The following is a 5,611-nucleotide window of genomic DNA, read 5'->3' on the forward strand; positions in this document are numbered from 1 at the left end:
GAGTTTTCTAAACCGGCTTCCTGAAATAGGGCCCAGGTTATGGCTGACTAACCACCCTGCCTTACATCACTCTGGGTTAATACTGTAAAAAGCAATCATTAGTTTGTAATATCAGATCATTTGTTTTGATAAATACATAGTCCAGTATCAGGGTTCATATGAGCTATTTTAGCAGTAATTTTACACCTCCACTATGATAGTATTTAGCTGTTAATCATGTTAGCAAGGAAGCTCGGGTTTGTAATTCATTCATAATTTAGCCACGCTGCATGAATTTGGATGATACGATTTTTGAAAATGGCAGTTTCATTTATGGGGCGTTTATAAAATCGTATTTCTTAGGCTGGCTTTTAAGGAAGGAGAAAAGGTATGTATCAGTTGGCTGGGAAGAAAGATGGAGGTGGAAAGGATGTGCGAGCTATGGGACAAAGTTGCTGAGACTAGGTTAAAAAGAGGTGAGGATCAGTGAGCAGGAGTGTGGCTTTGTGCTGAAAAGAGCACAACAGATTGTCTGGAGAAAAGGTGAAGGAAAGTCAGCTGAAGCAAGACAGTTTGTGGAGTTTGTGTCGGACTGTATGTTATGCTGGGAGCCTGGGGATTAGTGGACTTTGATTCCAAGTTAATACTAGTTAGTGTTTCTCACTGGTTTTTGGGTGGTGGAGTAAAAGGGATTGGTTGGTGGCTGTTTCTAATGTTAGCCTTTTCTTGGTTTTCTTACAGGCAGGGTAAAGACATGGTGATGAATGAGTGTGTGGACCGTCTGCTGAGGACCAAGAGCTCAGGACAGTCAGACGGGGGCGTCGCAGCAGGAGTCACCATGCTCCACAATCCTCTGCTGTTCTGAGATGTCACACTCCTGCCTGCACATACAAACCACAGTGAAGTCAAAGTTCCACCTGCGCCTCAACCTGTTCTTGCAAAAGCATGAAAACTGACAGAGGTGAGACAGCAGAAAAGTTTTTGTTTATTTTTTTTTTTACTAAGTTAAGGAATTAAGTTAAGAAGAGTGATTAAATAAATTGTTTCTTGCATTTTTGGTTTAATGATTGTGTTTAGGATTATTTCAGAAACATGTTTAGAGGATCTTTGTAAGCCTGTATTTACTTTGAAAGAAGGGAAGCACTTCTTCATTCTACAGAAAAGGTGACACATTACAGATGAGTTCATAAAAAGTGTCACTGTCACTCTTTCAGGGCTCTGTCACTTTTTCTTTTTTACTGGAACAGCATGGTAAAGTAGGCCTAGGCTGCCATCTTGTGGCAGTGTGTTGTTACTACAACATATGAAATTGTGTTTCTATTGGAAATATAATTCAGCACCACCGAGCCACTCTCTCAGTTACAAACTGAACCTGTTTTTTAGACATAAATTACTAAGTACAGTGAAGCTTTTGGTTTTGTAAAAGTGTTTCTTATTCTAAATGCATGTTGATTTTTATAAGGGTGAAGAGCAGTTAGCAGTGCATTCACGGACATCTTTAAACTATTAAACGAAGAATCTTTGGTCATGATGTCATGAACTAGAAACGTGAGCTCCAGGTGAGACTGCACAGAAGAACAAGTGTCCTTAAACTGCATCAACTGATGACTTCTTACAATTTTATTCTACTGTGTGTTTTTATCATTGAACGTTTCTGTCTTTGTGTACATGTAACGCAGACACTAAAGCTGTGCCAGAATGTCATGCTGAAGAGAAGGATTCTTTTAAAATGCATGGGGGAGCAAGCGAGTCAGATACCAAGGGCACAAAGATGAAGCAGGTCTGATCGGAAACCGTTTATTTCCAGGCCAGGGAGCACAAATAAAAACACCCTTAAAAAACGTACACAATAAAATGTTATCAATAACTAAAATCCCCCATGAATAAACAAACCCGATTCTAAAACTAGTAAAAATACAATTTTCTATGTTTACTAAAATCCCCTGGTCTAATTATGCCACATGTTTATTATGGGTCCACCAGCAGGCCAGGAATTCCTTTTTTAGAGCGGAGTCAACGCCAGCCTCGTCCCCGGCAGACGAGGAGAAGCCTCCAATCCTCCTCTTGTCCCTTCACTGGGTCCATCGCATCCCAGCCCAGCTCGCGTTCTGCATCGGAGTCCGTCATGCGATGCCACCACGGCTGCTCTCGCGTCAGGGCCCTGTAAAATAACAAACAGGGGCCAGAACGGTCTGAGATCATGGTGGTAGGCTTGTGATGGACACACTTTTCATCCCTGGAAGACCAACATGCAAGATAAATACAAAGTTCCACTGTGTGACATACATATGCTAACACAAGCTACTGTAACTTAGAGAAGCTCAGCGAGAAGAGTGAGAATGTTCAAAAATACAGCCGCATCAACAACATGAACAAATATATTACCAGGTCACAATTACAGTGAGTCCGCAAAACGTTCAGCTTCAGTAGGAGACTTGAACGTGTTAGTGATGCTGTTGTGAACTACCCGAAGCTGGGCCGGGTAGTGCAGACTGCACGTCGCTCCGGAGGCGCTAAGCTTTTTCCTGACCGTATTGAAGGCCATCCGCTGCGCAAGGACCTAGTCGGGGAAGATGGACAGATTCTCTCCATCGCAGCTCAACGGTGCACGTTGGCGTGCCAGACGCAGGACATGCCACACGTCTTTGTCATGATGCAACTTGGCTATGATAGCCCTCGGTCGCTGGCCAGCCGTTGGTTTTGGTCTAAGGGTGCGGTGTGCCCTCTCCACTTTTATCGGCTTAATAAAGTTGTCTTTCCCCAACACATCCAGCAGCAGGGATGAAACAAAGTCCGCCCTTACCGCCCTCAGCACCTTCCTTCACTCCAACAATCCTAATGTTGGCCCGACGCGAGCGCGCCTCCATCTGGCCTAGCTTGCCACGCAGGTTATCGGTGGCCGCCATTAGTTTCTTGCATGTAGCTTCCAGCATACAAACACGGCAGTCCAATGTAGTAAGCGACTCATCGATAACATCTAGACGTTGTTCGGATGACCGGATATCTGCCTGGAGCTTAGACAGAATAGACTCAATTGTGTCAAGGCGGGTCTCCATAGAAGTTTTTAGGCTAGCGATAGCTGCTAATATGGCGTCGGTGCTCGCAGAATTTTCAGCTACTGCTTTCTGGCAGTGTGTTGCGTCTTTTTTAGGCGGCATGTCGTCCAGTATTTATCGTAGTCGATGCAAGGCAGTAGTGCTGTTGACCAGTTAAGTAAAGATGCAGGGTGTCGCGTTAAATTGTTGGAAAATAAGAAGAAAAGTGCGGAGCTGAGAAGAGTGCGTCCTACTCCATCAGTGTACACGAGCGCCCCCATGAAGTTTAACTTTTAAAACACTAACCGAGGCCTGTAGTGTATATGGTTTTTCGTCGTTTCTCTGAGCATCGTATCGCCTGATCTTGGGAATTTCTCAGGACATCCACCTCTGGGAAGACAGGCAGCGGTCTTAAATGTTGTCGCTGTAGATCTGGATGTCAAATTGTTTGGAAATTACTTTATAACACTTTCGAGGTAGAGAGGCAGCGATAGTTGTGTCTGATATCTCCGGCGCACACCTGAATGCTCCAGACAAGCAAAGACTTTGCTTTTATAGAGCTCACTCTTACTGATAATCAGTTTGATTTGATTAGCAGCACCTGGCTGTTACTTACCCTCTGATACTCTATAGAAGCACTAAGTAAATAATGACATGGTGTAATATGTCATGTGTCATTCTTGATCTGAAGTTTTATTTACCTAATTTTAAGTCCTGATGAGGACCGGACACCTTCCCATCATGTTGTGTGTACCTCGATTGCTTTGCAGAGATGTCCAAAATGCACTGAAGCATCAAATTTGTGGGTCGATGATGCCAATTTGTGTGAGTAACTGGCCTAGCTGTGAGTCTATCTCGACCTGATGTGGATGGTTTCGCTGAGGTGGAAGAGTATTTGTTGACTGGACTATGTGACAGCTTAATGCAGCGCTTATATATCTCCTGGTGACATAAGAGAAAGAAAGTTAGCAATAGAAAAGAAGGGGAGGCAAGAGGTTTGTAATTAGAGCTGTGTATTCATGTTTTACTTTTAAAGTATAGAAGGATTCTGTGGCGTCTCTAGGACGCCTCTTTTCTCCACCCTGTTCTCCCTACATTACCTCCAGGTTCATCGTACCAGGCTCAGCTGTGCTCATGCACCACATCACTTCCTCATAAAGTGTTCATCATTCAAGATGCCTCAATGTCAACAGGTCGGGTTAAAAACAAAAAGCATGTCGCTGATTGTGATCCCGTTCTTGTGATCATCTCTCTGCTGTCCACGGCAGGCTGCGTGTCTGAGGTGTTCACTGTTTCAGGCAACCTGTCAAACCTCATGTCAAGGCTGCATCATCATTCTTATGTTCCTGCATGTGCAAACAGATGACTCATTGAAGCGCTGCATGGCAGTGTCTCTATACACTGGTTACTTGCTGTACCCGGGATACAGTGAATATGCCATACTAAAATACATAACGGAGACTCAAGGAGAACTCCCAGAGGAAATGTTAAACTATGGGCAAAAGACTGCAAAGTATTTCTGCAGGGAGTTCAATTCCGACAACATCTACCACTGGAAACTCAAGACAACTGAACAATATTTCCAGGAGTTTGGGATTGAGTTTGTTGACAAAAGAGTTAAAAAATTGAAGTCTCTGGATGAACTCTTATATACCGAGATCATTGAAGATGAGGATTATGCAGATGCAACTGCAAAAAGGTGTGATATCCTGATGTTTGTAGAAATGGTAAAGCACTTGCTTCACCTCAATCCCCAAAATAGAATGACACCCAATCAGGTCCTTGAGCATGCCTTTTCAAAACTGAGCCACCTTGCATGGATACGCCAGAGTAGCTCCTATGTTGAGTCCTGCTATGAGCACATCAACTACTTAAGGACAAAGAAGAAAGAGACGCCAGGACAGAGTTTCCATACCAGCAGGACAGAGTCTGCACAGAAGCCCACCTCTGACACCAGACAATCTGCTCAAAGGAACTTCCCTCCCTCTGCAGCAGAGAGAAAAACACTAGTGATCCCCCACAGCCAAAATGGTTCTCCCCATTCAACTCAGAGGAACAGCCACAATTTAGTCAGGTGCTAATACATAAAACAGCAGGAAACTGTTCCAGTCAGAGTGAAAATTCTGAGACAATTCCAAAGAAAGCACAGTGTAAAAGAAAGCATCTGCAGGAAAATGAAAAGGATACGAGTGACCCAGGTCTTAAAAGAAAAAAGACTAATTGGAAAGATGTGCGCAGAGAAACACTGTACCAACATGAAAGGTCAGATCATGACCAGCAGAAATGCCACGATTCTATGGCTCCATCCTGCGCAACCACTAGCTACAGGACACAAAATTCCATCTTGCCAATTAAGAGGAAGCCAGATGAAAACATCTTTGCGACATCAAATAAGAGGGCCAGAACCAACTGCGAAAACGGCAAGAGCCAAACCTTTAACCACAGCTGGGCCGAGGACCACCGCTAGAGAATTATTTTTTTGAAATAAAAACGAAGACATCTACATCAGAAAGCAAAATAAATAAATGAATAAATAAACAAAAGTCTCTTTCAGATTTTTTGGTTTAGATTTGTTTTCTGGAGATTTTAAGGAATTA

At 43.4% G+C, this 5,611-nt stretch overlaps 1 long non-coding RNA gene across 2 annotated transcripts; it reads right to left on the bottom strand.

The window, feature by feature from the left end:
* Nucleotides 1–1,762: 1,762 nt before the first annotated feature.
* Nucleotides 1,763–3,524, bottom strand: LOC147326577 (uncharacterized). Of its 2 annotated transcripts, none has more exons than XR_015130618.1 (2): nt 3,321–3,524; nt 1,763–2,140 (listed from the first exon to the last, which is right to left on the bottom strand). It is a non-coding gene; the product is annotated as an uncharacterized LOC147326577 (long non-coding RNA). The 2 variants fall into 2 exon arrangements; XR_015130617.1 differs by lacking the exon at nt 3,321–3,524 and adding an exon at nt 2,365–3,311.
* Between the last annotated feature and the right edge of the window lie 2,087 nt (nt 3,525–5,611).

This window comes from Aulonocara sp. 'chitande type north' Nkhata Bay, linkage group LG7 (genome assembly GCF_057382095.1).
Source record: "Aulonocara sp. 'chitande type north' Nkhata Bay isolate Kocher_YH1m ecotype deep benthic linkage group LG7, A_spYH_male_GT1.1, whole genome shotgun sequence".
NCBI classification, from domain to species: Eukaryota; Metazoa; Chordata; class Actinopteri; order Cichliformes; family Cichlidae; genus Aulonocara; species Aulonocara sp. 'chitande type north' Nkhata Bay.